The 16,676-nt window shown below is 43.0% G+C and overlaps 1 protein-coding gene across 4 annotated transcripts in view; it reads right to left on the reverse strand.

The window, feature by feature from the left end:
• The window catches only part of BRF1 (BRF1 RNA polymerase III transcription initiation factor subunit), a 257,854-nt gene that overhangs the window by 29,772 nt on the left and 211,406 nt on the right, over nt 1-16,676 (reverse strand). The window lies entirely within an intron of this gene.

The raw sequence follows: 16,676 nt of genomic DNA on the forward strand, positions 1-16,676 counted from the left end.
AAATCTGTTTTCAAATCTTTTCAAATGACTAATATCATTGTTACCTGAAACAGAAGTCTAAGGAACAAATTCAGCCCTGGTATAATCAGCACAACTTCACTGTATCAGTATTTGGCTCTCAATGCTCTCTTAGCAGCAGTAAAGTATACAGGCCCATTCAGCCAGACTTAATTTTCTAAGGGCCTTTGATTTACCCACGAAAAGTGCAATATACTTGTAATGCAGAGGCCAGTATGAGGCCCACAGCACCATTTAAACTTTGCACAGGGCTACAGAGGGACAAACTATGTAAGCCACAGCACAGGGTGCCTTTGGATCCCCGTCTACAACAGAAGTGCTCCCTGTGCTGGCCCTGCAAAGGCCGGCACAGAGTCACCATGGAAGAGACTGGCACCTGCATAAAGCCCAACGGTCCCAAAAATGTCATAAGTGTTGCCACTGTGCTGTGAACTTTAATTCACTCGATCATGCTCTAACAGCAGTTCTGGGTGCGGATTGTGTAGCAGCAACATACACCTCCCAACCTACTGCTTCCCACAGAGAAAAACCTAATCTCCTTCCACTATCTATTTTGAACTCCTATTCCACATATTGGCTAGGGACAGAAGTTACACGTAAACCGGTTTAAGTCATTGCAACTGGTTTAAACCTGTAACAGAACACAAGTTCACTGCACATAAACCAGTTTCAAAATGGCTGAAACTGGTTTAAGATAAACCGGGTTGAATGTAGTATCAGACTTAACTGATTTGAGTCAAACTGTTTGATGAAACTTGTGTCCCAGACCCCGTCCTGGTTCAAGTTAAATCAGAGTCTCCCAGCATTGCAGCATGCTTTCCAAGCCCTGGGCTAGGCTGTATACTCCAGCTGAGAAAGGGGGGGAGGAGGGATTGTCCACCTCAGCAAACCCTGGCTGTGGTTTGGGGCCAGGGAGGGGGGTTAAACCTCCCTTCCCCCAAATACAAATTTGCCCTGCCCTGCTAAACTTACTAAAAATTACTGCTGGCTACGACTGTGAACTACAAATCCCAGAGGTGCCTGGAAGCAGGAGGAGGAAGTGATGAGCAATCCTGCAGAGTCCTGCTTCTATAACTCTGGACTGCAAATCCCAGCAACCTCGGCGGCAGCAGGAAGAAGAAGCAAACACGCAGCCAATGCTGGCTACGTGCCAGAGAGCCGTGCTCTGGTGCCTCCCCCCCAACCAGCTTCTGGCCTGAGCCACTGCAGGCATGTGGCTGCATTTCCCAAATCAAAAGTGAATATGTGTCCAGTTATTTCTCAGTTTAATCTCTGCAGCCTAGACTAACCTGCAAAGACTGAATCAATTCAGCCTCAGGCTCTTTCACTGTCTGTACTTAGCCATTATGGTCATTTGAGGATGCTACTTGTTGACAGGATAACAAAGCTCCAAGGCTGAAATCCAACACAAGGGTGGCTATTCATTTAACAGTTGGCAACATTCAGACTATTTATAATGAGACTCCCTCTTGTCCGAGTCACTCCTGAGTCAAATTTTGTATTGTTATTTTGTTTTATAAATCACCCTTCCTAGACACCATCATTTCTCTTTGCTGAAGTCACCCTAATATCATACCTCCTGGCTTCAATTTCCATGGGACTGAGCACAACAGTTCAGACTCAAAGTTCAACAGGGAAGAACTCCCAGCTCCGTGATGGGATGCTTCTTGCACATATGGCCTTTGTTACAGACATGTATCCAATCTGCAGTCAGCTATCTCTTCAAAGCATGTTCAGGTCTATGGTTTTTACAGGTTTCACTCCCACGGAATATCTGCGTTTCAGATTGCATATCTCTGAATGCATTAGCTTGGATTTTTCCAAGATACATCTCAATTTATTTCCTGACCTAATTCTAACCCCTCTACATATATATTGGCTGCCTATAAGTTCATCACGGGGGCACAGAAGGGAATTGGTGAGGTTTTATTCACCAAGGCGCCCCCGGGGGTTACAAGAAATAATGGCCACAAGCTAGCAGAAAGCAGATTTAGATTGGACATTAGGAAGAACTTCTTCACAGTTCGAGTGGCCAAGGTGTGGAACGGGCTCCCAAGGGAGGTGGTGCTCTCCCCTACCCTGGGGGTCTTCAAGAGGAGGTTAGATAGGCATCTAGCTGGGGTCATCTAGACCCAGCACTCTTTCCTGCCTATGCAGGGGGTCGGACTCGATGATCTATTGAGGTCCCTTCCGACCCTAACATCTATGAATCTATGAATATCTATCACTACTGCTAGTCACTCCATCACCCACTTTATTGTCTCCCACATATTTCATTATCATACATTTAACTCCTTTTTCCACATCCGTTATGAAATACAACTGGATTATACACATCTTTGTATCATTCCATTAAACATGTTTCTAAGTTGAATACTGCTGCGCATTACTGCTTGCTTGGGCAAGGGCAGATTTGGAGCGAGAGAAATTGCCTGAAAAGTCTGAATTTCCTCAAGCACTGTTAGGAAAACATTTTTAAAAGGTGAAAAAACAGAATCTGTTAACAACATTAGATCCTGAAAGATTTTGCTTTTTCCCATGACCTGTTTTGTTAGGTATTTGAAGGTAACTTCTGCCAGGAACAGATGGTGTTCAAGCAGACAACTGGCAAACGATCCAGAAGAGAGCATTGAGATGGTGTTGTGTGCAAGTCTGGTCAGTTATCCAAAAATGGCATGAATAGGAGAGTAGCTGCCAAAAAGAAAGCTTTTGTTTAAAAAAGAAAACAGTAAATAGGACAAGGAGAAACCTGTAGGCAAGGCATTTCAGAAACCAGATAAACTGAAGTGTACCAGATCTACATTTTGTCCAGTTATAGGCCATCTTCATAGTGTTGTCCCAAATAGACACTGAACCTTTGAGCAACAGACAGAGTGGGCGAACAATACTTTTATACGTGTGCACAGAAATATTCAGTAGAGCAGATCTTTTAATCATGCTGGTAGACGTCAAAATATATGAAACAGAAGTAACTAAACAAAATTTTATCATCTGCAACGCCTTTCATCATCTAACTAAATTTCCTCTGAATTTTTTGTTCAGAAAGCCACTACTCAGGAACAAAAAGTGATTATGTAGGAGATCTACAAATGAGACACTTAGTATTCATTATCCTTATGACCTGCATATATAGAAAAAAAGACAGAATGTGTTACATTTATTTGCAAAAATTCTGTATCTTAAAAAAAAAAAAACCCCAAAAACTCAAAAGCAACAACAACAACAAAACCAATTAGGAAGTCTCGAAATGAATAGTAATTAAAGGACTCCGTCATTTCTCTATGCTTAATATTAAATCAATTGCTAACACTGACCTAAACTTGACATTGCCATCTACTATAATTTCCAACATTGTACAAAGTTGAAAAATAAAGAATATTTTTCAAGGGAGCCATTTCTAATAATCTGCTAGTAACTTGTTACCTTGATGCTTGTGTATGTTTTCATTAATTGTATTCTAAATTGGAGCGGGTAGTCTGAGCCTGGTGGTGCAAGAGTCATCTGAAATATATTTATGAAGAAATGATCATTCTGCTAACACTCTATTACGCTTAAGGAACCACTAGTTGGTACATGGATGGAAGGTTTCTATATACTAACATTAAATGTTATAAAGCCTAAGGCAAGTGAAAGAAATCTATGACATGGTGGGCACGTCTACATGAGACATTTACTGCGGAGTTGCCCAATTAGTTTTGCAGTAAACATCTCAGCACCTACACATGAAGTGTTATTAGGACGGAGTAAAAGAATTAACTCCACTGCAGGTTAGTACTTATAAGCATAAGTACTATCCTAGGACAGAGGTCTTACCCTGCAGAAGTGCACATGTGGATGCTGATGGGGCTGGTGGGTGCATGTGGGTACTTCAGTGCAGGGGCTGCCTGCCAGCTAGCCCTGCACCAAAGCACCCATGTGCCCCAGCCAGTCTCTACTCAGCACGGTGAGCCAAGTCAGAGCAGCCCCAGGCTGGCAGGCTGACCCCTCGAGCCCCCTGCCAGCCGGGGCTGCTCCAACCCGGGTCAACGTGCTGCAGTCCCAGGTCTTCAAATGCAGTACCCAAGAGCAATAAACCTGGACATGATATGTACCAGAGTTAATTGCTGTGCATTACTTGCAAATGTAGATGTTCCTGGTGAGTACTTAAATGTGTTATGTGCATACTTTAAAGATCCAGGATAAAATTATGTTAGACGAAGACCTAATATATTACCGCTATACAAGGAAATTCATATCTATTGCTGCTACTCTGTCCTTACGTCACCTTTCTGCAGCGCATAGATAACATTAATCATTACGAAGACTACTGAGAAATCTAGACATGAGAGGGGTATTAGAAAGTTAAAACTTCATTTTAAATTGCCTTCTTTTGGGAGGGGTGGGGTAGGAGCTGCCACTGAAAGACTATCAAATGCTCTGGTATCTTGGGTACTGTGTACTGCAGCAGAAAGGCCATATTAAGCTGTTTACCAAAGAGCCCTGCTACACTATTATTCATCAGGGGATGCTGGGGACAGAGCAGCTGCTCTGGTTCAGATGGTGATGTAATTCTCAGTGCTGTCAGCAGAAACTTCCCTAAATGCCCCAAGCTTTCACTGTTCTTTGATTTCTTTCGTGTCAACACATGCCTCTACCATTTTGGGCATGTTCAGCCAACTCTAGCTTTCAAGACACCGCTAACAAATTGTATATATATATTTCTTGTTACTAAAGCTCTCCTCCTTGATAAAATTACGTGCAAATGATTTTCAGAGCAAACTCAAATCTAACTGTTGTCTTCAACCCGAAGCTCTCGGTTTTGTTGCATAGTTACCATTTTATAAGGTTACTTCCCTGTTATACAAGAAACAGAATTCTTGTTGTTCTAATCAAAATGCAAATAACAAAGAAACAAAGGCATACAAGCAACACTCATTCACCGAACACAATTTGCAATCAAACAATAATTTATAATCATTTAAATATCTAAGAGAAATTACAGAATGACCCAACATCAGTGTCTTTAATTTCACACAACAATAACCAGTCATTAAACTCAAAATGACACATTTCTGGCCATCAGACCACTAGCAAAAAGCCCTTAAGAAATCTTGTAATTTTTTAACAAGATCCTCGCCCATCTCACAAGTCAGGTTTCCCAGTGCCAGATGGTCAATAGGAGTGCTAATGGAAAGAGTTGAAGCTGAAATAAATCTGCCACTTTTAATCAATCACAGACAACTGTGTCATCAATAAGCAGCTCATGTTATGATTAACTGCCTTTAGTAAGTTGTAAGTGAAGTTTATAAAATATCACACCTCCATGTTTACTGCCACTACCATATAAACTTGGTGAAGGCATTTTGGAGGGTTAAACACCATGGCTAGGGATAGAAGTTACACATAAACCGGTTTAAGTAATCAGCAACTGGTTTAAACCTGTAACAGAACACAAGTTCAGTGGACATAAAATAGTTTCAAAATTACTGAAACTGATTTAAGATAAACCTGGTTGAATGTTGTATCAGACTTAGCTGATTTGGGTCAAACCGGTTTATGAAACTTGTGTCCCAGACCCCTTCCTGGTTCAAGTTAAACCAGTCTCCCACCATCGCAGCATGCTTCCCAAGCCCTGGGGTGGGCTGTCTACTCCAGCAGAGAAAGGTTGGGGCAAGGGGGAGAGGCAGGGACTGTCCACCTCAGCAAACCTGGCTGCGATCTGGGGCCAGGGAGGGGGGGTTAAGCCCCCCTTCACCCAATTACAAATCTGCCCTGCACTGCTGAACTTGCTTAAAGTTACTGCTGGCTGTGACTGTGGACTACAAATCCCAGAGGCACCTAGAAACAGAAAGAGGAAGTGATGAGGAACCCTGCAGAGTCCTGCTTCCGTGATGCTGGACTGCAAATCCCAGAGGCCTCGGGGGCAGAAGGAAGAGGGACATGCTCTAGCGTTCCACCTCCTGGCTTCCGACCTGAGCCACTGCAGGCATGTGGCCGCATTTCCTGAACCAAAGGTAAATGTGTGTCAAGTTGTTTCTCAGTTTAATCTTTGCAGCTTAGACTAACCTGCAAAGACTGAATCAATTCATCCTCGGGCTCTTTGACTATCTGTACTTAGCCCATATTTTCATCAATTAAACAGTAATTTTATGAGTCTCTGAAATCCACCAAATAAAAAACAGTTTATAAGCATTTGTAACTTTACATGCTTTAAACTTTTACAACTTTACATGTAACTTTACATTCACAGCATAAGCCAAGAAAGTCTAATGTGTTGGAGTCTCTTTCATTAATACATTTTTGAATGATGGGCCCATATCCTGCAGCAGACCAATGTGCATGAGACAAAAGGGCTGGCCTGTAACCCCACTGAAGACAAAGTATCCAAAGAACCATCTACGTGGGGTTTCACTGACTTCATGAAAGGCAACTCTGAGAGGGCCTAAGGGTCCACCCGCATAGATTCAACTGCAGAACTGGTCATCCTCTAACCAAATCTGTTACTCTGCTTGCAGGCTGCAAGGTCAAAATGCCACACGGTGTTTCAAGGAACTTTATGTACCTACAATAAATGCACTTTCTATTTTTTTCTTTAGGATACAGACAGGTGTATGTAACCACTGCATCAATATTGTATGACACCTCTATAAACTGTTATGATATAACTGCTAGATTGTAAAAGCTCATGCTTAATGCCAAGTGCCAGGTTCCCCTTGCCTTTTAAAGTAGTTAAAAAGATATGTTGTCCAAGCCCTTAGTTTCAGATTTTTAATCAAGGTCCCCAAGTCACTATTTGGAGCAAATTTCATGTTTTCCTTTAATGACCAGGATCTATCAAGAGTTCAAAATAAACAAACTGCTGTTCTACCCACGACTATGAAATTAGCCTATAAAGGTTTAACATTTCCAAATCCAGAGGCAATATGGCATTTTCACAGAAAATTGAAAGAAAAGGTTTAGCAAGAGAAATCAATATAGCCCAGTGAGCAGCAAGTCAGGGATCCACAGGATTATAATTATTTTTATACTCCCATTATAATCCTAACACTGAAACTTCTTAAACTGCTTGTTAGTGCAGCGTTATGTACGTTACAGCTTTCCCTGCCATCTGAATTAGGAAGTCCCACAACATCATTAATAAATGGAAATCGTGTCATTAAATTTTTGTGGCAATATTCTCCACATCAAAGAAAGTTATGACATGGACATTCTTTCCCTGCCCTCTTCCGCAGCCCTGACAGAGCTCAAATATTTGCAAAGAACAAAGTTGAGCTTGTAACTTGTTGCACTAAATCCTTAACCTTGTTTGTTCTCATTTTGTATTTTACTTGATAGCATCTGCCCAAGTGTGTCTACATTGGAGAGATTTGCTTGGACAGCACGATCAGCTTGCAATATAATTTAGAGAATATTGAGCTGTGTGTATGCATGTGCAGAACATAGTTGATCCATCTTATGAAATGATGAATGCCAAGATGAGTGTCTCAATATCTTCAAATTTTAAGGATGGCAATTCTTATTCTAGTAATAATAGTATGAGAGATAATAGTATGGAGTTACTGTAGACTGCTACTGTACCATAGCTTAGCCTCCTTGTATTGATTTTTGTGAGACCAAGTGACAGATATATGAATGTTCCCTGCCGTTTAATCACTGTGTACTTTAGGTGTTTCTGAATGATTCCCAATCCCCATCTCCCTTTAAAATTCCTTTTTTTTGCCATAAATTTGCAAGCAGGCTCTGTCTTGTAGAATGAAAAGCTTTTCTAGATTTCTTTTTAAAAAACCCAACCATGGAGCCCAAATACCACTTCAAATCTAAGTTTACAAATAAAGAAAATAAAATGCATGAAGATCCATTCCAAAAAACAATGAAGAAAAGTCAGAAAATTCAAACACAAGGTTGCCATGCTCTCTTTACTAGGGTAAAGGCAGAGAAAAAGCAGAAAAGAGCAGCAGCAAGAACTGAGCATGTGAAATAACTTTTCTGCAAAAAAAAAAAAAAAAGGTTGTTAAAAAAAAGAATACAACAAAATCCCAGATGTTTTCCTACAGATTGTTTTACCATTTGCTTCTGAACAAGGAATATATGCAGAAGTCCTAGAACACTCATTTAGTTATGTATGTGCCCATTTAGATACGTTTGTAATGCTTTGTGGCACTTAAATACACATCACTGCCTTCTCAGAGAGCGATCCAAAATGCACTGAGGTCAGTGAGAAAAGTCTCCACTGATGGATATTATAACCTAAAGTGGGATGATTCACTGATCCACAAATATACCACTCAGGTGCTTGAAAAGACTCATTTGAAACACACTCTGTCTTAATTTCATTTTCATGCAGGCAAGTTTAAACTACTCCTTATAAACTTTTTTGAAAATTACTGCTGGCTGCTTTGACCCTAATTCCTAGGTTTGTAAACTGTGAGTGTTTAAATCAATCTGGTTTATAGTATGAAGTGAGATTAAAATGGAAAGCAAGCCAGCAGTGATGAGCACACAGCCTGACTAGCTAAGGGGAAGTGGACACACAGTGCTCCTTGAAGATTCGATTCCTATGCAGCAAGTCTGTTTTGGGGGAATAGCTTTGCACCCCTCGTGTTGAACCACCAGGCTCAGCAACACACTTCAGACAGCTGGGCTGCTTCAAGGATAACTTTAAAAAAAATCTAAATGGGGATCATTGCAGATCCTTTTTAGCTGAGGTAAGATTTGAATGGCCAACTCTTATCTAGTAGCACTGCTAACCACGGCAGTTTGAATGTTGTGGGGGCAGAGGGAGCAAATTAAACGTTTCAATTGCTTCTATAGGAAAAGTCGGAAAAAACTCATTTTTAAACCACTGTGTATGAAGCAAGGCAAATTCAATCCGAGGGGTTGTTTGTTTCCTCACTTCATTCGCATAAGAGAGGAAAGCCCGTTTAGTGATAACTAGGGGTCTACTGAACGAGGCAGCTGCCAGGTGACTTCGTGGGCAGACGACGGGGCTGGCAGCAGGTGAAGCAGTGGATCTCACCATGCCTCTGATTGGCCAAGGGGCCCCAGTAGCTCTGCCCCTCACCACTGCTTGGCTGCCAATCCCATGTCATGCGGCCCTTCCCCTTGCCACTGACTGAACAGCTCTCACAGCCAATCAGCGGCAAGGGGCAGGGGCAGCAGCCATTGTGCCGTGCCAGCAGCCTCCCTCCCCGGGCAGCCGGGCTGCAATGGTCACAAGGACTGCGGCTCCCCAGAGGGAGCCAGCCTTTTATTTACAGTATTTTTTTTTCCAGGGAGCCCACCCAAAGTACAGAGCTTGCATCTTTTTGTGGAGCCCGCACTTTTTCACGGGGCCTGCCCAATATTGTGGTTACCGTGAAAATCATGAAACTGAAATTTCTGGTGCTAACACTTCATACCCGCTTCTAGAAAGCATGCAGCCACGAGGCCCCTAAGGACTTCTGTTTCCACTATGTTTCCAAAATAGGCTGGAAACAAACACTACACAAGAAACCCTTTTCAAAGACACCACAATTACAGTGTAATCACTGTCCACTTCCACTGATCCACTTATAGATAACGGCTTGGGCTTCAACACCATCCCCCTTCTCAGTGTTTAAACTGCCCATAGCATTACTAGTGTGTCCGACTATGCAGATACAAAATGCCTTAACCACATAAACAATTAACTGATAATGCCCAGTTATATATTCCTTTCTGATCTGAAGCATACAGTGCAATCACAGTCAGGTGCCACAATGCATACAAGTAAATAAGCACCTGGATTAAAAGCAGCTCACTTGAGCCAATCTACTGAGTGGGTACTAGTATGGGCAGGAGAGCACTTCAATGAAAACAGCAAAATTATAATAGGTCTGGAAATCAACTCAGACTGCCACTGAATGATGACAGCAATCAAGAAATACTATATTTTCTCACAGACAACATGCCCCAGAATATAATATGCACTTTGTTTTTAAAAAGCAAAATGAAGAAAAAAGATCTTTCTTTGCAGGAAATAACTAAGCAGCAGCTACTGCTCACTGCTGTGCTCCCCGAGGATCACATGCAAACTTTACTTTCACTTTTGTCTGGTAGTGACAAGAATTGCTCTTACCATATTTTTTCACATGTGAATGTGCCAATTTCCAGCAGCTGTGTTTTTTGTTTTTTTTTTTAAGGTGCATGTTGTATGCAAGAAAATACAGTGCACACGAAGCAAAGGCTAGAGTCATAAGAGGGCTTTCGAAATTTCATCTCTCTGCTCAGGCTTTCCATGAACTGCAAGTATGGAAAGTTAGGGGGGCTGGACCTGATGATCTCGCAAGGTCCCTTCCAGCCCTAATGTCTATGAAATCTATGATCATTTTCAGCCCGCCCCATGGGCTTCTCAGTCACTGGCTCTCACAGAGAAGTAAGTTAGTATGGAGATGCATTTCACACAGGACATCCAAGTACATCACAGTCCGTGACCCAAGCAGCTTACAGCGTACAGTGACTCAGGCTTATGAAATGACATTTCCAGTTGCTCATTTTCCACTGAAGCCTATAAAATTCAACAAAGAAGGTACTGAACCATACATTATTTCTCTCACAAAATTCTGTTCACTGCATTTATGATCACCAAAAAATTGCTATTGTTCAGATAGCTGTTTCATTTGCTTAGTCTAAGCACAGCAGGACTGTCAAGAAGAATAAGGGATGTATGCAAATTTGAGAGAGGTCTAAGTTGTTTCTTGACAAACTGGCTGAAGGCAACTTCTTGAGGGATAGCCAGAATGGGTTTGTTATAGGTAGGTCTTGCCTGACCAATCTCATCTCCCTCTATGACCAGGTGACATATCACCTGGACAAGGGAGAAGAGATTGATGTCATATATCTCGACTTTAAGAAAGCTTTCAATCTGGTATCCCACGATAGTCTTATAGAAAAACTGGCCAACTGCGGCCTCGGCTACATCACAGTCTGATGGCTGAGGAACTGGCTTCAAGGTCGGACACGGAGACTGGTAGGTGACGGAAGTCAATCATTGTGGTGCGCCGTGACCAGTGGTGTCCCCCAAGGCTCTGTCCTTGGGCCGATCCTTTTCAACATCTTCATTAATGATGTGGACATTGGAGTCGGAAGCGGACTGGCCAAGTTCACTGATGACACCAAACTTAGGGGTAAAGCAGGCACACCTGAGGACAGGCTCAGAAAATGGGCAGATGAAAACCTGACAGCTTTCAACTCCGAAAGTGCAACGTACTCCACCTTGGGAAGAAAAACCCTCAGCATGCTTATAGGCTCTAGCGCCATGGCCAAAAGGGACTTGGGGTCATGATTGACCGCAAGATCAATATGAGCCACCAATGTGATGTTGCAGCCGGCAAAACAAGCAAAACTCTGGCTTGCATCCACAGATGCTCCTCTAGCAAATCCCAGGATGTCATCCTCCTGCTGTACTTGGCCTTGTTGAGGCCACAGCTGGAGTACTGCATCCAGTTCTGGGCTCCACAATTTAAAAACGATGTGGAGAAGCTTGAGAGAGTCCAGAGGAGAGCCACGCGCATGATCAGAGGGTAGGAAAACAGGCCTTAGTATGAGAGGTTGAGAGCTACGGGACTCTTCTGCCTGGAAAAGTGCAGGCTCAGGGGAGACCTGGTGGCTGCCTATAAGTATATAAGGGGGTGTTCATCAGGATCTGGGGGAACGTCTATTCACCAGAGCGCCCCATGGGATGACAAGGTCAAACAGGTCACAAACTTCTCCAAGACCATTTCAGGCTGGACATAAGGAAGAACTTCTTTACAGTCCGAGCCCCCAGGACCTGGAACAGACTGCTGCCAGAGGTGGTGCAAGCAACTGGATGTTTATCTTGCTGGGATCCTGTGACCCCAGCTAACTTCCTGCCCCTGGGACAGGGGGCTGGACTTGATCTTCCGAGGTCCCTTCCAGCCCTAATGTCTATGAAATCTATGAAATCTTGTCCAGGAAGATGATAAAATGTTCGTGTTGGAAGTGGGAGGAGTCACTTCACTTTCGCTGTGACAACAGCTTATTGCTTCACTTTTATCCATCTATCAGCACTGCGCAAGACTGCTGAATGCCTTTCTTGAACACTCACCTACTTGGTAACATGTTAGGAAACTTTCTGCACCTAAAACCAGGAAATTTATATGTCCTTTGAAAGCCAAAGCATGCGGAAAGACAGTTAAGTTAATGGACAGCTGTGTGAGCAAAACTAGCAAGATTTGGCCAGGATTTGAGCTAAAATACTCAAGGTACAATTCTATTTCATTAGAAATATGTAGTAGTACTGTTATGAACACAAGATTATAAACAATAAGAATCAGTTTGCATCCGTTTCTCAATGAATTCCAGAATGAAACATGCTCAGCTTGCAAACAGGATTTTTTCTACTTTCTATTCTGCAGCCTCAAGTTGGGGTCTGATAGGTTAGAATTAGATGTTGTAGAATGAAGCAGATCAGCTATGCCACAATGTGTAACCTGGGTCTGACAGCAAGAAACGCTGGGCTCTCTGTAAGCAGGGAAAGCAAGTGCTCTGCGAACTTGAGGGCCACTCAAGCCTCCAGAGCACCCATCTAGGGTGGCAGTGAGTCCAAGCACCTCAGGTTGCTAGTACTCTTCTGCCACAGAGATAACAGACGTCCACTGCAATTATTTTATTTATTTAGCGAATGGAAAACTGCAAAGCCAAGCAACAGCCTCCTCGTTAACTGAGTTCAAAGTTGTTAATCCGCCTCTTTGTTTATAGAGGGGACACTCCTCAGTGATGTGCAGCACTGTTTGCATCTCTCCATAAGTGCACAATGGGTTAGCACTAAGGCCCCAGTGGGCAATACCAAGAAATGAAGTGTCATTGAAGAAGAAAGAATACAAAAGGAGGAGCTTTCAAAATAAGCTGGCATCACCCCCGACCTCCAAGGTTGCTGACATTGGACATTCAAGCAAAGAACCTCAAGGTGGTTTTTACGTACCGGCCAGATGCACCGCTCACCTTGTGTATATTCTAGGCACAGGGGAAATTGGGTAATGTATGTTGTGCTCATCTTGCTTGCTGTGTCTGCATTGCTCTTCGTTGCAGCATGGAGTACCCTGACGACCCTTGGTGGAGTGAAGTCCCCAGGAGCTCCCCCACTCCTCCCTGAGAGTGGGCAGATGCTCACTCTAGGAGCAGAGACTTACCCAGGAAGATGCTGGCAGCGTGGTGTGGGGAGTTCCCAGTGCCGCAGCAGCCTCGTTTTGTTAGCTCATGCCGGATCTGGGTTGGCCAGTGTACAGCCGAGCACATCATAAAGACGCGATCCACGCCAGCTGAGGAGAGGATGGAGGCTTGCGAACATGGCTTCAGGAGAACCGACCCGGACAAGAGGGTGCCCCAGCAAAGGCAAAAGGAGAAAAGCAGAGCCTGCTCTTCTGATTTGAGGCTCAGTGGAGCCTCACCATCATGAGACCAGTTGCACATCGTAGACAAGCTGCTGACATGGAGCAGAGGTGGCGAGAGACACTGGGGGTCTCTGTGCGTTGAACTGAGAGTCTTTTTCAGAGCGGTGTGCGCCCCTAGGGGCATGTTGAGGGGGAAAAGCAATGCCCAATGAGGAAAAGTTAAGGGCTTGCAAAGTAGTCACAGCCCACAAAACTGTGATAAGTGGGCTATCAAATGTTGAGAGAAAAAGCACACCAATTGTAAAGACGGGGCCATCTCACCATCTGATGGCACTCGGCCTGACCGGACCATAAGACCAGGTTGGCATAAAGACAAGGTTTAAGGGGTGGTAGAGCCCTGAGAAACAGTGTAACGCTCGTAGGAGCAGGTGTGAACCATTGAGGATCCTCCCCTCTTATTCCAAAGACAAGATGTGGCAGGCGAGACAAAGGGCATACCATGCTAATAACAAGCCAGCAAGGTCAAGCTGTCAGGCCTTAGGAACTGGCACATGGCAGATCGGACCCCTAAACTTCAGTGGTAGATTGAACAAGGCATGGATGCCTACACTCTTATTTCCTGTCTATCAATAAAATTCGTCTATTATCAACCAGAGGAGTTGTGGTCAGTCTGAAGGTTGTGCTTGTTCAGAGCAAGGTATTGGGGCTGAGTTGCATTTCCACCCGTAATTAAGCTGCGTTTTTCCCTTGCACTGCATCACCACAAACACAAGACTCACCAGGTCTGCTTATACCATCAGTTATATCTGTGTAACCCCAGTAGCTTTCAAATTATGTCCTCAGTTAAAGAACAAACTTAGGGCATGGATATAATTCGCTATATCATTCTGTTAATGGGGAGAGAGCCAGAAAAGGGTCCAGCCCACTCTCAGCTGGGTTGATTTTTAAGGTACCTAAACATTTAGACTACCTGACAGCATCAGTCAGTCTTTATAAAGTAGCATGTATTTCTGACAACAGAAGCCCCTCTGTCTACACTTTACATACTACCTGTTGGAACGAGCAGAAAGGTTTTCCAGGACAGGAGGGCTAGGACTGAGCAGTCATGCAGAGAAGTCTCTGAACCTGCATGCATCGTCCCAGCCTGCAAGTTCCCCATATAAAACAACAGATTGGTGCAGGCACACCACATCAGTGATAGCATTGGATCTGGGGGCCCAAGAGATCTATTCAAGAGCAAGAGGCAGAGCCACAGTAGCTGTTACTCAGTCAATTTGATTTGAGACAGGTTGGAGTTGAGTTACATGGCTGCTCATGGTGAAAGTGAATTCTGCCCAAAGGGCTGGAACCCTATAATCCTGCCAGAGACCAGGAGACTGGTCAGGAGACTGGGAGGCAATAGTCACAGCCTGGCTCCTGCTTACTGGAGCAGGTAGAGGAGGGAAGTAATCTACATCCATCACTTTTGCTTCCATGAATTATTCTCCCTTCTGCACTGAGTCATATGCATTTGCTGGAGTGTTGGGTGGGAAGGTTCAATATTCAACCCCATTCCAGTAGACATCCAGGCTCCCAGCAGCTGCTTCCCCATCAGGCTTTGAAGCTCAGAATTTCCTCAGTATTCCACAAATTACGAGCTGCTTATATTCCAAAGGGCCACTCCAACTTGCAAACCCAATCCTAATACAAAAATGAAAACATAAAACTACAGCAGTCATCACGTATTTAAAAATACTCTCATTCACCCAGCTTTCCCAAAGACACGCAGGAAGATAAGCCCATAAAACCCATTATAAACCCATTATAAACAGCAATGTTCAAAACTCTTGTTTTAAAAAATTACTACCCCAGAATTTCCAGACTGTTATGTGCTCAAAGGCAAATTGTTCATGTGATTTAATTTTCAGTGTTTAAACAGGAAATTAGTTCTCTACTCCTGGATGAAAGGGGAATCGATGCTCATATACAATGAAAATTCTGATTCAGTACAAACAATTCCTCAAAACATGCTCAAGCCAATGAACCAAAGAACCAGGTTTAATCTCTGGAATTGAGGATCCCATACAAAGTTTACAGTCTGAAAGACTAACCTACAAGCACCATGGTTGATGCTGTATTGTTTGTACCTCCCGAACAGGCAGGATGCTATGTCCTAATAAATCACTCCAAAATACAATGGCGCTCAGAGGAGAATGTCTACCTTTTCTTTTGATGTTAGGACTTTCTGAAAGTCTCCAGGTTGCAGTAAGACAGGGGCAGCAGGGGTCTTCAAAGGGCAGTAAGATGTGGCATATTTTTAAACAAAAAGCCATCTTTCAAGTAAACCTCCTCTGGCTATTGGGTCATTGGATACATTGTACCTACCCCAAAATAATACTTTGAACTGTACAACATTTGAGATTTGTTTGTACACTTTTATCTGACATCAGACATGTCAGAATTAGTTTAGCAATGGTGGAAGGAAGAGCTGGTGGCTTTAAATGTGTCTCTTATCCTCTCACTTCTTGTCTAGTGAAGAAGAACTCCATGCCTGGATCCCGCAGGAAAAAGGTGTTTAGCAGCATTGAACATTTTCATAAAATACACTGCACAGTTTAGTGGAGCTACTGCAATTTCTAAGGAACTTAAAACACTGATTTACCAAAACCTTCCCATCTTCTTTCAATAAGCCCTGTATTTGTTTGTCAGGATAATTTAGGAGAGAGTGCACTGTGAGGTAATCTCAAAAAACTGGCTGAGACAGATGCTTCAATTTTGTGCATACAAAAATTCTGTAATGGTTTTTAAACAATACAGTATGCAGAATTTTAGTAAGGGACAGAAGTGTTGTAGAAGCCATCTAAGCAACAATTGGTATACTCACTGGAAAATAAGTGTGAACATCATCTTTAATGTATCCTTCAAAACAGGAAAATTTGGCATATTTATTATACTTCTCTCATAAGAGAAATAAGTCTATTTGAGCAAGGTCTAGTGAAAATTTTCTTGTTTTGCAAACTTCTAATACTTTGCTTAAACAATCTGTGTTATGGAACTAGAGACAACTCTCATGTTATAAGGTGACACTTTTTGATCTGGGGTAGATAAAAGAATTCTTGGGTTCCCAGTTCTTTGGCTGTAAAAGGAACAGACATAAATATGTAGGGAAATGAAAACATGGATGGTGCCTGAGAAGTATCAGTGGAGAATAATCAGTTGATAACGGTAATCAGGTCATTGACTGTGCCAGGAAGACGCAGGAAATCAAAGCAGGGTGACTGCACCCGAAAGCTTGCCTAAAACTTTTTTTTCCAGCTACAAAGTTGGTCT

The sequence above is a fragment of the Alligator mississippiensis genome, chromosome 2 (genome assembly GCF_030867095.1).
Source record: "Alligator mississippiensis isolate rAllMis1 chromosome 2, rAllMis1, whole genome shotgun sequence".
Lineage (NCBI taxonomy): Eukaryota > Metazoa > Chordata > Crocodylia > Alligatoridae > Alligator > Alligator mississippiensis.